The sequence below is a fragment of the Chiloscyllium punctatum genome, chromosome 14, assembly GCF_047496795.1.
Source record: "Chiloscyllium punctatum isolate Juve2018m chromosome 14, sChiPun1.3, whole genome shotgun sequence".
NCBI lineage: Eukaryota > Metazoa > Chordata > Chondrichthyes > Orectolobiformes > Hemiscylliidae > Chiloscyllium > Chiloscyllium punctatum.
The window spans coordinates 85212251-85234536 of record NC_092752.1 but is presented as its reverse complement, the minus strand read 5'-3'; positions in this window follow the sequence as shown (position 1 = coordinate 85234536).

The window sequence follows — 22286 nt, the reverse complement described above, 5'->3', positions numbered from 1 at the left end:
GACAGCAGAGAATGAGGGTGATCCACTCGTGGTTTCTGCGCCATAACCACAACATCCCACGACCTTTCTGCAGTGTCTGCTGCCTCACCTCGTTATTCCCACCAAACTTGGAATGAAGGAGGGAGAATAAAAGTGGAGGAGAAGAAGGAGTGCTTTTGGAACAGCGGCAAGAATCTCCAGGATGGTGTATTGGTTAGGAAGGACAACATGCCCTGCTGGAACTAAACCAGGAAAAAGGAGTGGGTTTACCAAACCATAACAGGCTCGAACTCAAACAGGATGCTGAGTCCCTTCATCAGTAACACGACACTTAATAAAAGGTGAACCTACGAGCCTTCAATACAACAAGTGGGAGCAGCTGTGATTGGACCCTATGGTCAGCTGCTAACCAAGGAGGGGTTTGAAATAACTAAGGGACGGCCATATGTGCAGTTCCTTAACCACATGACCACAGTAACTCGGAAATACATTTCTGGATCAATATTACTCAGTGTGATTTGTAATCAAACCCCGCTTTTGCAAAACCAGACATTTCACAATTGGATATTCTTCAATACAAAGGCACATAAAATGGCAATCTTCTCTTACATTGGCTTCAAACAGATATTTGTATCTGTTTAAACTGACAGGACAAAGGGGACATTTTTCATCCTCTTGGGACGTATTGACAGCTTTAATACACGCAGAGGTAATCTCAGACGAAGAGGAACAGTGTCATTGCCATGAATTGCCCAGGAATGGTGTGTGAGCCAATGTGAACAGTTTGCAGTAAAGGCTGACCCATCAGCAGCGACACTGAGCCATGCAGCACCAGACCCAGACTCACTTCCTGCCTCATGCCTCCCAGTCATCATTGTCATTCACGTCAATTTCACTTCCCTGCTCCACTTCCCAACTTACTACCGATCTCCTGCAGGTGTCCGATTGGAACCTACCACTGTTAGAAACGCATTCCTGGGATAAAGATATCACTCAATGGAATAGGACTCGCTGTCCATCCCTAAATCCCCAGAGATGGAGGAGATGAGTTGCTTTTGTGAACCATTGAACTCCTTCACACGGTGGTACAGCCATAATGCTGCAAGTGCGGGATTTCCTGGATTTACACCCAGAGACACTGAAGGATCACCAACATATTTCCACTTCAGGAAGGTGAGATGATTGGAGGGAGATTTGAAGGGGTCACTATCGTATCTGTCCGCTGTCATTGTCCTTCTACATGGTTCAAGCAATCACTGGGCTGATTCTGGAGGGATCCCGGTCTGTCTTCTGTGTGGAACGGGGAATGCGTTTTCATTCAGACAATTCACATGAAGAGAATTAAACCTTCATTCCCTGAATGGGAACTGTATCCATGTCTGGACGATACAAACTTTGACTCCTCAGCACGGGCCCCCGGTAATGCTGACAGTATCCAACCGACCTGAATTGTACACACCCTTGTGCCTGTCCCTCCCTTCATAACCACCTTCGGCAACAAAGTTTCTCTCTTCAATTTTACAAACACTTCATATTATCGCCTTGGGTTTCAAAGTAAAGAAAGTGGAGCTGTGGTAATCTGATGTTGGTCAGTCGGTGTAATGCAGGATTGTCCAGAACAGGTTGACACGGGCAGAGACCCGTTTTGAGACGTGAGATTGAAGTGAAGGGGTTCCAACAATAAAAGGCGCTGCTCATCTCGTCTGATTCTCCATCCCAGGATTCAAATCAACAGAGGTTTCTCGCTGGATTGGTTCAGGATCTTGACTGGAAGAGGCCATGACACAAGGTATGAAAAGATATTTCACTGGAGTGAATCAAAAAATCGCGGAGTGACTGTGAATAAAATGATGGCAACTTCCAGCAGAGGCGCAGGCGACCCTGAAGCAGGTCCGTGAGGGTAAATATGTTTCCTTGGGCATTGAAAGACATTGTTTCACGGAGTGGGACATCCGATGTGAAACAGTGACGATAATTATTTTTACTGATTGTTCACCTTGTGAATACTGTTTTCCCCGATGTCCATGTTTCCATTTCATATCGACTCCCTGTCGGACCTCCGGCTGACATTGGGACACTGACATCAGGGATAATGTCTCTGAGTTTTGGTGGTTCGAATCCTTCCTGATTTGTGTGCAATGTACTGCAGGGATTGGATCAGTGGGTCTCGAATTTGGGAGTATTGTACCTCAATGTGCGACAGAATTTGAGGAGCTGCAGACTTTGGATCAGTGTGTTTTCAAATTTGAAAGTTGCATGTGAGGCAATTGTCCATTTTAACTTCCAGCTCAGCGCAATGTCTCTCATTGTCTGTAAAACTGGCTTTAGTTACACCCACAGCCTATTGTCAGAGAAACGTGTGTTATTTTTTTTTGTGGGGGGGGGGGTCCCACAACCCCTCCGGGCATGTGTGTCTGTGACTCACTCTATGGGTGAAAATGTGAATGGGTTGCTCGAGGGGATTTCACTTCAGTATGACGGTGTATAACTCACTCCCAGTGTTGTCTCGTTTAAGATCACAGGGATAATCTTTTCTGAATTTTGCGTTAAGAACATCAGAACACACAAGGTATCGTGCCAAAGCTGGACACTGGATCGAAAACAGATGGCTATCTGATGAGCGATACTGCACGATGGGCCGAATGGTATTTTCCAATTGTGTTCAAAAAAACCTCGAATACAACGAGAAACTAATGTGCAGCGAAAATGAACCAAAATGAAATGTACAAGTGGTTTCATTGAGAATAAATGCGCCAGTTTCTGTCACCTTCCCTTTTAATCTCACGGTTAGGAGTTGGTGCACTCTCTGAAGGGGAAAGGGTGATTCCTGGTCAGGGAATGGGCCATGTGTTCTGCAAAGATATCTTGCTAACAGTATTTCTGACCGATTTTCTGAAGCCGTCAGGTCATTGGTTTTGTCTCAAACGTTGTTAAGAATAACATGAAACAAAGAACTGCAGATGTTTGAAATCTGAACCAAAACCAAGATTTGATAGAAAAAGTCAGTCGGACAGTGGAGAGAAACAGAGTTAATGCTTCATATCGGCAGAGCGAGGTTACTTCGACATTTCTGTAGTATATTTTTGGAAAAAATGATCAGTTTTCCCTGTCAGGATATTTACCAAAATCTTTCATGAGCTTACAACCGTCAATGTTGAAAATTCAAAATGACTTTGTTGGCTGTAAGAATCCTTCCGTTACCCGAAGCTGGTGAAAGGCTGGGCTCAATAGTTCCCTTTTCATTCCTATTTGTTTCTGTCAGTCAGCAGCCATGTCGATTGGAGAATTGGTTCTTTCAGTATCTCCCTCAATATTCGTCTCCATATTTCTTTCTTTCTCTGTGAATGGACCTGACCCTCTTTCACATTCTCGGACTCTCGGTCTGTCCATATTCCTCATTTCCCATTTCTGATCTTTGAAAAGTCTGACATTCGGAGACAAATTGAGAGTGGACCAGCTAACAGGCTTTCTGCCCCCTCGGTAGGATGTGTGGAATTGGGCTCACATTCTCCGAATAATGTGTCTGGCACTTATGCCTGAGGGGAGGAGTCATTCCTTCCTCCAAATATTATGATCCTTTCGAGTTGTAAATAGACTCCATCATCCACAAGAAAAGAAACCGCAATCACAGTGCAAACCACAACGATAGGAGTGCAATGAAGTATTTCCTGTTGGTGTGGAATGAATGAATGTTGACAGCACAGAATTAGGGTGAACAGCTCTTGGTGTCTGCGCCATTACTGCAACATTCACCGGCGAGTCTGCCATGCCTCCTGGCTCACCTCGTTATTCCCAACAAACTGGAAATGAACGAGGCGTAATAAAGGAAGAGTAGAAGCAGAAGTTCTTGTCAAACACAGGAAGGAAACTCCAAATTGAATTAATAGTTCGGAAGAAACAATATCCACTGGAGGAACTAAACCAGGGAGCAGATCAGGATCACCAAAACAGGCTGACACTCAAATAGGACGCATGGTTGACTGATGAGCAACACTGACTTGGGAGATTTTGAAACAACCATGCATTTGGTAAAATACACAGGCACCACTACGATGTGAAATCTTGGTGGGCTGTTTATGATGTAGACAAGTTTACAAACTGAGGCACGGCACCACACCACAAGTGGTTTTATCATCCCAGTTCCTTCACCAATTGATAACAGGAACTCGGAATTGTGTTTTCTGTATTAATGTTGCTCAGTGAGAATCGCATTCAACCCCCACTTTTGCAAAGACAGTTCATTGGCTGAATGTTCTGCACTGAAATTGTACAGAAAAAGGCAATCTCCTCTTCCATTGGCTTCAAACTGATATGTTCAACTGTTTAAACTGACAGGATAAAGAGAATGTATTCATCCTCTCGGGGCCCATTAACTCTGTTAATATACACAGGGAACCTCACAAAAAGAGGAACAGGGTCATTGTGTTAAACTGACCAGGACTGCGTGTGAGTTAGTGTAAACAATATGGAGTAAAGATTTGGAGTGGGGTGGACAAAATTAAATAATCACACAACATCAGGTTATAGTCCAACATGTTTATTTGTCAGTACCAGCTTTTGGAGCGCTGTTCCTTCATCAGGTGAATGGGGAGCATTACATCAAACGACACAGAATTTATCGGAAAAGATTACAGGGTGATGCCACTGAAATTACATATTTAAAAATAAAAGTGTATTGTCTGTTCAGTCTGTATACTTTTAGAAATACCATGTTAGATTTTGTTCTTTTATATGTAAACCGTATGTAAAAATAGCTAAATTCTCAGGTAAATCTTTAACAATAGGTGCCCCCTCAGCTCAGATTCCGCCTTGAAGGTGTGAGGTTGAAATCTGCCTGTGTCCCAATGTTCTGTCGTGGCAGAAGCTGGGGGTTCCCGGCCTCATGGCTTTCAAGATGCATTTGACATCGGCAGTGAGGTTCACACATCGGGTCCCATTGCCTAATATGATGGGACATCCTGGTGTGTTGGCTCGGTGTACCTTCGGTAGGCAGTAGGAGTCACCTGTATGAGAAGTACATGGTATGAGATTGATGGAACTCTGAAAGAGTGCATTTCAGAGCTTAGATCAGAGTGGTGCTGGAAAAGCACAGCAGGTCAGGCAGCATCCGAGGAGCAGGAAAATCGACGTTTCGGGCATAAGTCCCTCATCAGGATTTCGGAGGTGCCGAGCACAGAAACAGACCCTCCATTCCAGCTCGTCCCTGCTGACCAGATAACAGAAATTAATCTAGATATATTTGCCAACATTTGTCCCTTACCCCTCCAAACCCTCCCTGTCATCATCCCATCCAAATGCCTTTTAAATAGAGTCATAGAGATGTACAGCATGGAAACAGACCCTTCGGTCCAACCCGTCCCTGCCGACCAGAAATCCCAACCCAATCTTGTCCCACCTGCCAGTACCTGGCCCATATCCCTCCAAACCCTCCTTGTTCTTATGCCCGTCCAAATGCCTCTTAAATGTTGCAATTGTACCAGCCTCCACCACTTCATCTGGCAGCTCTTTCCATACACGTACCACCCTATGCGAAAAAAGGTTTCTTCTTAGCTTTCCCCTCTCACTCTTAACCTATGCCCTTTAGCTCTGGACACCACGACCCCAGGAAAAAACACTTTGCCTACTTACCCTATCCATGCCCCTCATAATTTTGTAAACCTCTATAAGGTCACCCTTTAGTCTCCGACGCTCCAGGGAAAACAGTCTCAGCCTGTTCAGCCTCTCCCCATAGCTCAAATTCCCCAACCCTGGCAACAATTCCGCACACCCAAAACCTTCTGTGCATAAAAATTGTGTCTCAGATCCCTTTGTGTGTACCTGTATCTGCCTCCAGCCTGGAACCCACATTACCCTCTATCCTGTCTCCTGTCTCTGAGCCAATGGTGTCTTCATTCTGTCACTGACCCTTCAGTCCCACGGGCATCAATTTTTCTCACCATTCCAATTGGAGACCTTCTCTCATCCACGTGAAGGAATTGGACCCTGGCAATTCCATTCACACTGTCTCCCATCAATCTTCATAGGATCCATATCACAGAGGTTAGACAGTGTTCCCAGCAAACACTCCCAGGGCAGAGGAAGTACAGCGTTCCAGCTTTATTTAAACTTTATTTAAGTTTTATTAAACTTTATTTAAGCTTTATTTAAACTGTACCCATTTAAATCTCCAGGGTTGGTAGAGAATACAGTTAGATGCAAAGTAAAACTCCCTGTACATTGCAGCTTTTCACATTCCCAAGCCATGCTCACCGTGGCGTTACGTACTGATCAAATCTCCCACTTCCCCCATCCTGTTCACATCAAACACACTCTGGGCAGCTCCATCACTGGGTTAGATACAGTCCCGCGGCAATTTCTCCATCTGAATCGCCCAGAGTCTGGGGAGAGTGGGGTTCGATACAGAGTCAAGATCTGTCCATATTGTCCACATCGGACACTCCCAGGACAGGGACAACATGGGGCTTTATACCGAGTAAATCTCCCTCCATACTGTCCACGTCAAATACTCCCACGACAAGTATAACATGGGGCTAGATACAGAGTAAAGATCCATTTGCACTGTACCTCCCAAACACGCACAGGATAGTGACAGCACGGGGTGAGGTACAAAGTTAGGCAGCATTGTAGACAGTGGAGATGGTACCTTAACATTACAAAGGGATATTGATAGACTGGGTGAATAGGCAAAGCTGCATCCGTTGTTCAGGTTAAATCAGTGAGTGATACATTTTTGTTCAGTGAAGACATTGAAGGATATGTGCCAAAGGAAGGGAATGTGGAGTTCGGCCACATATCAGTCATGATGCGATTGTCTGATGGTACAGGCTCGAGGGGCTGAATGGCCTCCTCCTGTTCCTATGTTACAAACTGTCCCCATCAATCACTCTCAGGGCAGGGACAGGATGGGGTTAGATACACAATGAAGCCACCTTTACTGTATCCCCATCAACCCCTCCAAGGACAGGGGCAGCACAGGTTTAGATAAAGAGTCCAGCTCTCTCTCTCTCTCTCCACACTGTCCCGATCAACCACTCCCGGTATTGTTTAATGGAGCTTTAATATTTGAAAATGCTCATCTTATTCTGTCATTCCTTGCCCCTCAGTAACTCTGTATGTGTGTGTGTGTTTGTGTGTGGGAGAGAGAAGGGGAGAGAGAGAGAGAGAGAAAGAGAGAGAGAGGGCGTGACCGGGGCCCTGCATTCGTGGGTCAGGTCCTCTTGTACTCCAGTATTAAACATTATTTTCTGGATCCGTGGACCAGAAATCACAGGAAGCTAACGTGATGGTGTCATCAAATATTCGGATGGTTTGCCAATTATTCCCAGGACATGGGACTAGGGAAGTGAGGAAGCCTTGCTGTGTCTGCAGACTCAGTCTGCAGGGGGCAGTGAGTGATCAGGAAGGCAAAGGGATTGTTGTCTTCATTCGTTTATGGGATGTGAGCATCACTGACTGGGCCCAGCATTTATCCCCCATTCCCACCAGCCCTTGAGAAGGTGGGAGGGAGCTGCCTTATTGAACCGCTGCACTCCATCAAATTAATGTTTCTGGAGAAACAGTGTGTAGCGGGAATTAAACTCCAGCTTTCTCTGTTCCTGCTCCCAATTTAATATTCAACCGTTTAGTTTATACTGAGTTAGAGACTGGAATTTCATCGATGGCCTCAGCGAGTTTATGTATTTCAGAACACAACAGGGAGTGAGTTTCAGTCTGAAATCTAACTGAGGGATTTGAGGGACTTTATATATAGAGAAACGGGTACCAGTGAGTGAGTTACAAATCGAGGTACCGTTGTATGGTACAGTGTGGGTCACATATTGACTAACCAATACTGGGGAGCAAATCTAATTGAGGAGTTGGGCTTTTTATATATCGAATCACAGATACTTGAGAGTGAGACACAGGCTGGAATGTGATCGAAGGATTTGAGGAGGTTTATACATTGAATAACAAATACCCAGGAGTGATTTAAGGACTGGAATCTTATAGAGATAATCGGGGTGATTCATATTTAGAATAACAGATAAATGAAAGTTAGTTCCACATTGGAATTTTATCATGGGGTTTGGGGTGTTCATTTATACAATGACAGATACTCATGAGTGGCGTACAGACTGGAATGTAATCAAGGGGATTGGGGTGCTTTACATGTGGAATAACTGAGAACCCAAATACTCTCTTTCATGCACAATCTCACTATTTTTCTCTCTCAGGTAGAATCTCATCATCTGTCTCATACATTACCCAGTTTCTCACCCTCTCTCATACACAGTCTCACCATGTTTCCCTCTCATATACAAACTATTTCTCTCCCTCATGCACAGTCTCACTCTCTCTGTCAAACATAATGTCACTCTCCCTCGTACTCAATCTTGCCAACTCTCTCATAGACAATCTCACTCTCCCCCATACTCAATCTCACTAACACTCTCTCCCAAACACAATCTACACAGTATGTTCCCGACAGACAATTCATGTAAGCACAGCACTGTTATGCACTTTACAAAGTGGGAAAAGCAAGAGAGACGAGCAACATCAGTACAGATTGTGACTATTGAACATTGGACCCAAACTAACATGTCAGATTCTCTGACCTCCCCCGCCCACCCACCCCACCCCGCCCCCGAGGCCGACACAGAGGACTGGGCAAATCGTGGGTTTATTTGCTGAGGTTCTGTCTCAGAATATTCTTGCTGCTCGTGTGACTCCCAGATATAACTCTATGTCCATCTTCTATTTCTATATTTCCACCAAATGTGCCTATTTCTCTCTCTGTGTGTGTTTCTGACCTGACTGCAAGTGAGCATGTCTGTGTGAATGGGAGAGACCGGGCGTGTGTGTGTGTATGTGTGTGTGTGTGTGTACGTGTGTGTGTGTGTGTGTGTGTGTGTGTGTGTATGTGTATATATGTGTGTGTGTGTATGTTTGTGTGTGTGTCTTGTGTGTGTGTGTGTGTGTGTGTGTGTGTGTGTGTGTGTGTGTGTGTCCATCTGAGTGAAAGGTCTGAGTGTTAATGATTCTATGATGGAGCTCCTAACTCTCTCTCACATACGGACACAATCTCACACATGAGCTGACACCAACACACGCACTAACACATACGCTAACAAACAGTAACACAGAAACACTCACACATACATGCTTATACACTCACACACTCTCATACACACACGTTTTCACACACCCACGCACACACACACACACTTACCTTCTCTCACTCACTCTTCCACTCAGTCGGGGTTCAGGAGGTCTATACATCAAACAACAGATGCCCGGAAGTGAGTTACAGCATTGAACCTGATTGAGGGTTCCGTGGGGATTTCCACAGAGAGTAACAGGTACTGGGGATTGAGTACAGACAGGAATCTAATTCATTTCTGGGCGATTTATATATGGAATAACATAGAGTTCAGAAGAGAGTTACAGACTTGAATCTAATCGGTGTTGGGGTGGGGAGTGGGGGGTGGTGATGTGGGGTTTTAGATTAGATTAGATTACTTACAGTGTGGAAACAGGCCCTTCAGCCCAACAAGTCCACACCGCCCCGCCGAAGCGCAACCCACCCATACCCCTACATCTACCCCTTACCTCACACTACGGGCAATTTAGCACGGCCAATTCACCTGACCTGCACATCTTTGGACTGTGGGAGGAAACCGGAGCACCCGGAGGAAACACACGCAGACACGGGGAGAACGTGCAAACTCCACACAGTCAGTCGCCTGAGGCGGGAATTGAATCCGGGTCTCTGGCACTGTGAGGCAGCAGTGCTAACCACTGTGCCACCGTGCCGGGTTCGGGAGTAGACGTTGTTATACATAATGACAGATCCCGGGGAGTGAATTACAGACTGGAATCTAATCGGTGTTTGGGTGGGGTGGGGGCAGTGGTGTTGTGGGGTTCGGGAGGAGACGTTGTTATACATAATGACAGATCCCGGGGAGTGAATTACAGACTTGAATATAATCGGTGTTGGGGAGTGGGGAGTGGGGGGTGGTGATGTGTGGTTCGGAGTAGACGTTGTTATACATAATGACAGATCCCGGGGAGTGAGTTACAGACTGGAATCTAATCGACCTTTGGGGCTTGATTCATCCACCCAGTCACTGATGCCTGGGAATGAGTTACAGGCAGGAATCTAATCAAGTGTATCGGGATGGTTTATACACAGAGTGTCAGATACCCAGGACTGTGTTACAGACTGGAATCGAACTGAATAGTTCAATGTGGATTTTATACAGAGTAACAGTTATTCAGGAGTGAGTTATCGAGATGATAGAAATTATAGAGTCACACAGCACGGAAACAGGTCCTTCGATCCAACTGGTCCATGCTGACCCGTTTTCCTGCACTGTGCTTACCCCCATTTGCACCATTTGGGGTGTTTCAGAACAGGAAGCACAGATTTATGGAAGTGAGTTACACCTTGGAATCTAATCGATGGGTTTCATGATAGTTTTTCTACAGAATAAAAAATTACAAATCAAAATCTGACTGAGGGTTTGAGGTGGTTTATGTCGAGAGTCAGTTACAGATTAGAATTTTATCAAGGGGTGTGGGGTGGTTTATATTTAGAATAACAGATAAACAAGTGTCAGTTGCAGATTGAAATCGAACTGATGGATCAAGAGGTTTATTTATAAAAAGAACAGATATCCAACTGTGAGTTACAAACTGGAATCTACTTGTGGGCTTGGAGGAGGGTTATATGTAGAATAACTGATACCCGGGAGTTACTTACAGGCTGGAATCTATTCAAGGGGTTTGAGATGGTCTATGTAAATAGCCTCAGAGACATGGGAGTGAGTTACATATTGGAATCCTATTGAGGAATTCAAGGTGGTTTGTATACAGAACAACAGAAACCCATGATTGAGTCACAGGTTGGAATCTAACTGAGGGTTTTGTGGTGATTTGTGTATAAAAAAACAGAGACCCGAGAGTGAGGTACAGACTGGAATTCGTAAAAGTGGTCGGGCTGGTTGATACACAGAATATTAGAAACGCGAGAGTGTGTTATAGACTGGAATAGAATTGAGGGGAGTGGGTTATTTACATACAGAACAACCGTATATGAGAGAGGAGAAAACAAGGGAGAAAGTACCCACCATAGACCAACTCAACAATGAGCTGAGTCACACGGCATTCAACTGCTGTATGTGGAGGTTTCCATGTGTTCTGAAAGCTGGGAGAGAAACAGGCAGACCCTCACACAGTGAGCACCAGGCAGGAAGGGACAGGAGGAGATTCGGATTTCCAAATGGCATCAGATCAGAACAGTGTTAGATTTAAACATTGACTCGGCAGAGATAACTTGGAAAGGGAATTGGAGAGAGGTTAAATCACAGGAAGTTAATCTGTTCATTCCACCAACAAATGATGTGTTCCCAATTTTACCAGGAATTCGTGTGAGAAAGTGAGGAAAAGGTATCAGATTATTGTTAGTCTGCACTGAGACATTTCAATGTATCTGTGATCAGTTTCCTTTTATAGTCATAGAGTCATAGAGATGTACAGCATGGAAACAGACCCTTCGGTCCAACCCGTCCATGCCCACCATTATGTCTTGAAGTCATAAACTTCCCTCCTTTAGGTGACTCCCCACTTGCCTACATTGAACACTGCCCCTTCTGTTTTCCCCATTCACAGAAGATATTAATATCCTTTTATAATGGGGCGGAAGTGAGAACTGCAGATGCTGGAGGTTGAAGTCGAGGGATTCCTGATGAAGGGGTTTTGCCCGAAACGTCGATTTTCCTGCTCAATAGACAATAGACAATAGACAATAGACAATAGACAATAGATGCAGGAGTAGGCCATTCTGCCCTTCGAGCCTGCACCGCCATTCAATATGATCATGGCTGATCATTCCTAATTAGTATCCTGTTCCAGCCTTATCTCCATACCCCTTGACTCCACTATCTTTAAGAGCTCTATCCAATTCTTTCTTAAAAGAATCCAGAGACTGGGCCTCCACTGCCCTCTGGGGCAGAGCATTCCACACAGCCACCACTCTCTGTGTGAAGTAGTTTCTCCTCATCTCTGTCCTAAATGGTCTACCCCGTATTTTTAAGTTGTGTCCTCTGGTTCGGCACTCCCCCATCAACGGAAATATGTTCCCTCCTGCCAGAGTGTCCAATCCTTTCATAAGCCTATACGTTTCAATCAGATCCCCTCTCAGTCTTCTAAACTCAAGGGTATACAAGCCCAGTCGCTTCAGTCTTTCCGTGTAAGGAAATTGTAAGTGCCATTCCAGGAATTGACCTCGTGAACCTACGCTGCACTCCCTCAATAGCCAGAATGTCTTTCCTCAAATTTGGAGACCAGAACTGTACACAGTACTCCAGGTGTGGTCTCACCAGGGCCCTGTACAGCTGCAGAAGCACCTCTTTGCTTCTATACTCAATCCCTCTTGTTATGAAGGCCAGCATGCTATTAGCCTTCTTCACGACCTGCTGTACCTGCATGCTTGCCTTCATTGACTGGTGGACAAGAACACCCAGATCTCTCTGAACAGCCCCTTTACCTAATTTGATACCATTGAGGTAGTAATCTGCCTTCCTGTTCTTGCCACCAAAGTGGATAACCAGACATCTATCCACATTAAACTGCATCTGCCATGCATCTGCCCACTCACCTAACTTGTCCAGGTCACCCTCTAATCCCCTAACATCCTCATCACATTTCACCCTACCACCTAGCTTTGTGTCATCAGCAAATTTGCTAATGTTATTGCTGATACCATCTTCTATATCATTTACATATATTGTAAAAAGCTGCGGTCCCAGCACGGATCCCTGCGGTACCCCACTGGTCACTGCCTGCCATTTCGAAATGGAGCCGTTAATCACTACCCTTTGTTTCCTATTAGCCAACCAATTCTCTATCCAATCTAGTACTTTGCCCCCAATCCCGTGCGCCCTAATTTTACTCACTAACCTCTTGTGTGGGACTTTATCAAAAGCTTTCTGAAAGTCCAGGTACACTACATCCACTGGATCTCCCTCGTCCATCTTCCGAGTTACATCCTCAAAAAATTCAAGAAGATTAGTCAAGCATGATTTCCCCTTCATAAATCCATGCTGACTCTGTCCTGTCCTATTACTATTATCCAGATGCTCCTCGGATACTGCCTGAGCTGCTGTGTTTTTCCAGCACCACAATCTCGACTCCTTTTACAATAACACTACCATGCTGGTTACAGTGCTGTCTATCTCGCACTGTCTTATTTATCTTCAATCCTGTGTAACTACAATGACACCAACAAGCACACAACGTTACATCCCACAGCTTTGTTTATTTGCAGATGCATTCTTTTCTTTTATTTGGAGACACCACACAATTTGAACTCCGAAAAGGTCAGAGTGGGATTTGATGAACACTTGATTTAGGGATGGGGCCTAACTACACAGGATTCAGACATGGAAACGACTTTTGACACATCCCCCTCTCCCTTGCTGACAGAATTCCAGAGCCAAATGAGTCAGTCAGACATGTTAGGTGTGTTCCCGGCAGCCAGTTTGTGTTAGCACAACACTGACGTTGACTTTATAAACGTGGAAAAGTAAGAGAGACTGACAATATCATTACAGTTTGAAAATATTGAACATTGGTCCCACACTAACATGTCACATTCTCTGGGGTTTTTCTTATTCATTTGCGGGCCTTGGCCGTCTCTGGCTGGGCCAGCCTTGATAGCCCATCCCTATTTGCCATTGAGAAGGTGCTGCTGAGCTGTCTTCTTGAATCGCTACAGTCCACTTGCTGTGGGTTCACCCACAATGTCGATAGGGAGGGATTTCCAGGATTTTGACCCAACAACTGTGAAGGAATACCTGTATATTTCCAAGTGAGGGTGGTGAGTGGCTTGGAGGGCAACTTACAGCTGGTGGTGTTCCTAAGTAGCTGCTGCCCTTGTCAAAGGGTCATAGAGTCATAGAGATGTACAGCACGAAAACAGACTCTTCAGTTCTACTCGTCCATGCCGACCAGATATTCCAACCCAATCTAGTCCCACCTGCCATCACCAGGTCCATATCCCTCCAAACTATTCCTATTCATATACCCATCCAGATGCCTTTTAAATGTTGCAATTGTACTAGCCTCCACCACTTTCTCTGGCAGCTCATTCCATCTCACCCTAAAACTATGCCCTCTAGTTCCCCTCCAGGGAAGAGACTTTGTCTATTTATCCTATCCATGCCCCTCATGATTTTATAAATCTCCATAAGGTCACCCCTCAGCCTCAGGCGCTGCAGTGAAAACAGCTCCAGCCTATTCAACTTCTCTCCCTATAGCTCAAATATTCCAATCCTAGCAACATCCTTGGAAATCTTTCCTGACCACTTTCAAATTTCACACCATCTTTCCAATAGGAAGGAGACCAAAACACCACGCAATATTCCAACAGTGGCCTAACCAATGTCCTGTACAGCCACAAGATGAACGCCCAACTCCTCTACTCAATACTCTGACCAATAAAGGAAAGTATACCAAGCGCCGCCTTCCCTATCCTATCTACCTGTTACTCCACCTTCAACGAGCTATGAAAATGCACTCCAAGGTTCCTTTGTTCAGCAAAACTCCCCAACATCTTACCATTAAATGTATAAGTCCTGCTAACATTTGCTTTCCCACAATGCTACACCTCACATTTCACTAAATTAATCTCCATCTGCCACTTCTCAGCCCACTGGCACATCTGATCAAGATCATGTTGTAATCTGAGGTAACCTTCTTTGCTGTCCACTACACCTCCAATTTTGGTGCCATCTGCAAACTTAATAACTGTACCTGTTATGCTCACTTCCACATCATTTTTATAATGACGAAAGGTAGTGGATCCAGCACCGATCTTGTGACACTCTACTGGTCACAGGCCTCCAGACTGAAAGAACAACACTCCACCACCATTCTCTGTCTTCTACCTTTGAGCCAGGTCAGTATCCAAATGGATAATTCTTCCTGTATTCCATGAGATCTAACCTTGCTACCCAATGTCCCATTGGGGAACCTTGTGGAATGCCTTACTGAAGTCCATATAGTTCATAACTACTGGTCTGCCCTGATACTGATTCTGATACCGATGCTGCCAGATTTGCTGAGCTTCGCCAGCTATTTCTGTTTTTATTTCAGCCCCAATTCAATTGGTGATGATGTCAGTGTTGTTAAGTGTGTTTGAGACTAGCAAGCACCCAGCTGGCAGGGGGATGCGGGTATAGTGGGCAGCATGGCTGCTTTCCAAGCAGTTGGTATGGGTTCGGATCTCAGCCATCACACCGTGGCACCTTTGAAGCGATGTTCAATGGAAAACCCCGAGAGGAAGTCAATGAGATCCATCTATCAGAAGTTTTCCAAACGTTTGAGGATGGGATACCAGCTGCTATTACACTTCCAGAGCTGACAAAACTCTGATAGATTCTCTAAATGGTTATTTCAACAGTGAGTGATTAATCCAGGAGAGTCAGCGTGGGTTTCTCAGTGAAGGTTGTACCTTGTTCAATTTGAGAGAATTTCATTGAAGGAACAAAAGATTGATCGATGGAGAGAGTGTTTGTGATGGGAATAAAATGGATGATAGGAACCGTGCTGCATTTGTGTGTCTGGAAGAACTCAGTGAGGAGAGTGTTAGACCCTCCGATCTAAGCTGGTTCAAGTATCCTTCAGGCACAACGTTGATTGGGCTTCACTGAGACAAATCCGAAACACCGTGTGGCTGCTTTCCGTGCTGTCATCTGTCTCCAAGTCCCTGGCTCTATCTGACAGTGTGTTCAACAAGGGTAACTGACAGGCTACAGTGATCATGGTGAAAGGTAAGGACCGACTGGTGATGCCTGGCAAAGGAACCAATTGGTAATGAGGAAATAGGATTTGTGCCACAATCTGTCCAACACTGACATTTGCATTCTCCATTCTTAGCATCGTCAGGTTAACTGAGGGAAATAAAATGGGGAATTACCGGCAATTCGAGCGAATTCAATGAAAAGTAGGTGATGAAAATAGCCAGACTATCATTTCAGTCAGCCTCACAAATACAATGTGTGTATTATTTTGTTCAGTACTGTAACAGTTGTAGCATTCTGGCCAGATTGATAACAACGTTAGCTGCCAATTACACAGAGGTAGGGTTCTATTGAGTAGATTTGGCACGAAGTCAGAGTGAGGTAATGGTGTTCCCAGTGACTCGCTGATGTGAACAGATCAAGTAGCACATTGTGGTGCACTGTGTGTGACAGTTTGAGAGGAACCACTCCAGCAGAATGACACATTCCCCGCTGACAGTGTCTCGATCTTGAAAGCCCACAATTATGTGTGAACCCGAGTCAGTGCAAAGGCTGTCCCTTACATTCCAATTGATCTGCCCGTCTGAAACAAGTTCATTTCTATCACTGTTGTACAGGGCACCAAGTGTGTCTCCATACTGTCCCATTCCCAATGTGGTTCAATGCTATCTGCTTCTCTCTGGGCCGGGGCAGATTCTCTTTGGTTTCTCGGCTTCTGGTTTGGGACATGGAGGTTCCATCTGTGGTCCCAATATGACCTGACCTGCCAAACATTTCTGAGCCAATACTGATGTCAGCAACTGCTTATGAATTGGGGCCCTGAAGTACTTGGGGATAGGCTGCACTTATTGTGTCACACCTGAGCACTGAACTTTCCAAGGGATGTGTGAACGCTGCACATCTTTAAAAGAATTGTCCCAGGATTGTGGATATTAGTTGTGTTGATAGCATGGAAGAGCTGGGCATTTCTGTTTCGTTTGGAAGTGATTTTATTAAATAGATGTCCTCAAATTTGTGGGTCATCGGGCCCAATAAAATGGAGTTAAGCTCACCCCCTCCCAGAGAGGATGAAGGCAAACAGACACTCAGGTCAAAACAGCAAATGGCAGAATGAGATAATTCCAAAACAAAAACAAAGAATACTTTATGAGGAGATAAAATTATCTGCCTGAGCCCGGTTTGGAACTAGATTATACCAGAACGGGATTGCATCAGCAACTGGGAAAATCAAATCCATGTCACGGCAGGAGGATGACAATGAGGGGACCTGAATTTCTCCAACACAGAGATGGGACGGACATGGTACAATGACAGGTCAACTACATTCCTACAAGTAATCTAGGATAATGGGAATGAGTCAGTGCAGTGGATCTCCTAACCCCAGTGTTCCCACAGTCCTGCATGTATCTGTTTGTGTGCAGTTGTATTGATAGCAGCACATTTCCTCCTTCCTACTTTAGGGAGCACTACAGTAAAAGGGGTTTGAGCTGGTTAATCTCCTTTCCACCGTGTGGCTTTCAGATTCTGTTAGCTCTGACTGTTGGATGTTCAGAATCCGCTGTCGGCTTAGGTAACTGTTGAGGAGCACGGATTGACCTTTCCAATTATGGGAGTGATGAAGATTTGAGGAATAATTTTCTTCTTATCGAATCATGCAGCACAGAAACGGCCCCTTTGTCAATTCCTCCATCCTGACCAGATATCACAAATTAACCTAGTCCCATTTGCCAGCATTTGGCCAATATCCCTCTAAATCCTTCCTGTTCATATACCCTTGCCTTTTAAATGTTTTAATTTTACCCACCACCACCACTGCCTCTCGCAGCTCGTTCCATCCATTTCTCGGTTCAAAGCTGTAATCTACAGTGGGGTCTGCTGTTTGTGGATGGAGGGTGTCCCTATGAGGACAGACAAGTGCAACGGTCAAGTATACATGCTTGGATTCCAAAATATAGGTTCGAAATAGAATTAAAAATAAATACCAGTTCCCTCGAACTTGTTAAAAATTGGATTTGTCATTACATTCCTCATTCCGCTTCCCGTATCCCACCTGCAAGTAGTTTTTTTTTCTGAATGAGTACAGAGCTACACACTGAGGATGACTTTCCTTTCTGACTTTCTGTAAAATATACAACACACCTGAGAATTCCTTAAACCCACAGGGGCCGTGACCCATTCTCACTGAGAGAACAAATCATTTTCTGTCAAATGACCCTCGACGATTTCCCATGGCTTCCCCCCGAATGTTCAGGTTGGATATTATTTATTAGATTCCAGTTCTCCACCATTCTGATTGGTATAGCTCCCACACCCCATAATCCGTCTCTTATCCTGGATGTTCCTGCTTCACTTCTGACTCTGGAACAATTGGCAACGGTTTTAATCACTTATCCTTCTGTTGCTGCCTGCTGGATAAACTGAAGGGTTTTTAAATCTCTCTTTCCTACAACACAGTTTACAGCTTCACCTGGCTAATCCCAGACTGTTCCTTTACCTTCCCCCACTTTGACAGTGATCCTGGATTTATTTTTAAGTAACGAAGCAGGGCTGACCTCTCAGTGAGGAAGCATTTTGCAGGCGGTAATCATAACTCAAGATTAACATGGAAAAAGACAAGGATGAGGGGGAAATCAATGTTCTAAACTGAGGGAATAATATCGGGTGTGATTGGAACCAAGAGCAGAAACTTTGAAGTAAATCCATGTCAGAGCAGTGGGATGTATTGAAGATGGAAACAGGGAAATTACAGGGTCACAATGTTCCATGAAAGTTAAAAGGTGGTACTCGGAAATGCTGTGAACTCTGCATAAGAGGGGATTTCCTGGATAAGTTCACTGGCAATGCAAAAATTGTTGGAAATTGGAATTCAATCCATGAATGTGAGCTGATGCACTTGGCGGGACACAAAACCCAAGGGGTACATTATGAATGGTAGAAACCTGGGAAACACTGAATCAGGGGGATCTTGGTGCACATGAAGGTCTCAAGCTAGTATGACAGGTCGATGAAATGGTTGAGAAGGAATTGGGATTTTTTGGCTTTTAAATGCGAGACATAGAGTTTAGGAGCAGGGACAATATGTTGACACTGTATAAAATATTGGCTCGGCTACAGCTAGAATGTTGGAGTACTTTGATTGTCTGAAAGAAGGTGGAGAACTTTCCAGGAAGACTCCAAGGTAGTAATGTTTTGGGTATGAAGGGAGATTGGATGGACTGGGATTGTTTTCCTTGGAGCAGGGGAGATTGATAGGGGACATAATTTAAAAGTATATTGTTATAAGGGGAATAGACAGCATAGAAGGAAATGTGTTTTCCCCTTTGTGGTCAGGTCAATGACCAGGGGCATAGATACAGAGAGGCAGGCGTTTGAGTTTTCCACCGGAAGTGTTGGGACAATGTGGAACTTACTTCCTGTAAGGGGAGCAGAAGCAGATCCCGATAGCATAGAAATCTTTAAATGTGCAATTGTAATGCCCGGGTTATGGACTTAATTCTGGAAATCTGGATGAGAATTCTGAGGCAATTGTTTCATGGATTCTATAGGACAAAGTGCATTTTTATTTTCTGTGCTGTAAGTCTCTATGTCTCCAAACCTTCTCCAACTCCCAGCTGGACCATTGTATTTTTGACCAATACTTCCCCCAGAGCCATTGCCTCCAACAATGATCCTGACTGCCATTGTCCCAAACTCTGTGACTGTTCAGGGTATGTTTCATTGTTGCAGCATCTCTGGCAGTTCAGCAACTTTCCCGGTGATGCAGCATTCCATGTCAGTCCCTTTGAAATTGTAGCAACACCCCCCCCTCCCAACATTGAGTAAGCCATCCCCAGGCATTTCACACTGTTCAGCTATAGACACTATGCAATGTGTCTTGCCTCACAAGGTATTCCACAGGCTCTGCTGATAAACAGGGTTACTCTTCCATCATCTCTGTTGTTTGCCTTTTTTTCTCAACCCTGAGTTGATTTGATCTAATTTATTATTATATTGTCACGTTTACGTCTGTATTGTAGGAAAAAAAACTTGTTCTGTTTGCAGTGCAGTGAATATTCCACGGAAAGGCACAAAGGCCATCGGGTGATTGAACAGAGTGAGGGATACAGAGTTACAGCTGCAAGGAAGGTGCACAAGAAGCAAGATCAACATGACGTTTAAAATTTGAGCGGTCCCATCCGAATTCAAATAACAGTGGGGAAGAAGCTAGTCTTGAACATGTTGTTCTGTGTGTTTATGGCTTTGTATCTCCTGACTGACGGAAGAGGTTGGAGGAGAGTTTAACCGGGGTGGGAGGGTCTTTAATGGTGTTGGCTGGCTTTCTGCGGCAACAAGAAATGTACATTCAGTCAATGGATGGAAGGTTGGTTTGTGTATGATCTGGTCTGTGTTCACAACTCTCTGTAGTTTCTTACATTCCTGGGCAGAGCAGTAGCAGAGCACTTGCTACATTTCCATTTGATCACGAGTTTCATTCCCTCTTACTTCCTTTCATCTACTCTTATAGGACTACACAAACATATGTAGGTGGGACTGAAATTAATGTTCACTTCTTTCAATGTAGGTACCTGTCCACAAGAAATCTTCTGTAACACTGAAGTTACAGTGTATGCCTGGACAGTTTATTTTGCTGAAGGTGCCCTGGGGATCTGCCCGAGCATCTCCACAACACCCAGTTTACCACGACTTTCTGCCTTTGTAAACGGCTCCTACATCTTTACATTTTAAATGGAATGATGAACAGCATATTGTTAATTTTCAAAAACCTGCAGGAATCCAATTGAAAGTAAAGAATCCGGTGTCAATTCGCTGCAAATATCTTCTTGGATGTTATGTGTTGATAACTGAGGAGCATTAATAAAGCTTTGCTGGGGTTGGCAATTTTCTTTTACTGTCACCTCCACGTCCGTGCAGCCACAATGTTGATTCAACCAACAGGATCTGCCCCTCATTCTCCACTATATTTACAGATGATTGGGATTTGCGCTTGACCAGATTTATAACGATCCCACCTCCCTCATCTTTCATTGTGCTTCGAGAGTAAGCATTTGCCTCCGCCTGGAAATCACATTTTAACACCATGTGTTATTACTGCCTCGGATTATTATCCCTTTGACGTTGAACTGTATCTACCCTCAAACCGATCATTTAAAATAAAACCTTTCTCTACCTTTCTGAAAACGTTTTTTCTCTTTCATAACAATCGATTTATATATGCCTTTTTTAAATATTTAACAGCTGTGATGTTTTTTATTCCTCCTCATAAATTAATGCTAGGATTCACTGTAGAGATTTACTTCGCTTTTCAGAAGTTAGGGAATGGTCTCAGACACACACACACACACACACAGTCCCAGAGAGAGGGAGACACCCACACACACTCACACACACATACAGACTCGCATGCACACAGACACACTCACACACACACACACACACACACACACACACAGTCCAAGAGAGAGGGAGACACACACACACACAGAGTCTCAGAGAGAGGGACACACCCACACACACTCACACACACACACACACACACACACACACACAGAGTCTCAGAGAGAGGGGCACACACACACACACACAGACACATGCACACAGACACACACACACACACACACACACACAGACACACATGCACACAGACACACTTGCATGCACACACAGAGTCTCAGAGAGAGGGACACACCCACACACACATAGGGAATACAAAATGAAAAGAAGAGTGGTTAAACATTTAGTATTTCCCTATCGTGTGGAGTTATCTAATTCTCTCACCATATTATCCAGCTATATTGATACTTCTTGGGGGAATCATGGCTACATGTGGTGTAAATTGATCCTGATAAATGTTACATGTTTTGGTGGGTACCTTTATGACCGGTACCCTAGATTCCAACTGCTGTTCACCAGCAGCCTGTTTCTATTCAAGCTAGAAATTGGCAAGTTACACATTTACAGTTTACATCACAATTCTTTTAATACTGGGTGATTGCATATCCCTGTCATAGCAAGTATACTGATTGACTTTAAATTTATGCAGAAAAGAGTGTTCATTAATATTAAGTCATTTTTCCATTCTCCTTCTGACAGTGAATTTCGTGGCTATTATGATCCTCTCCCAGGGAAAGTGTGGCCTCACTATCTGCACAACACGCTATCTGGTGGCCATGGCAGCAGCAGATCTACTGGTCATTATCAGTGAGGTCATACTGGGTCAAATAAATGTTTAGTATTTCCCGGTATGTTTCCTGGACATCACTCCTGTGTGCAGTGTTATCAACGTACTGATGCGTGCATCCATAGACTGTTCTGTCTGGTTCACCATCGAATTCACCTTTGATCGGTTTGTCAGCTTTTGTTGCCACAAACTGAAAACTAAATATTGCACTGGGAAAAACGCATCTGCAATTCTCTCAATAACCGGAATTCTGCTTTGTTTAAAAAATGTCCCTCGGTACTTTAGATTTGAGCCCATAAAGATAATCGGGAACATACCATTTTTCTGCAGGAATAAGCGAAGCTACT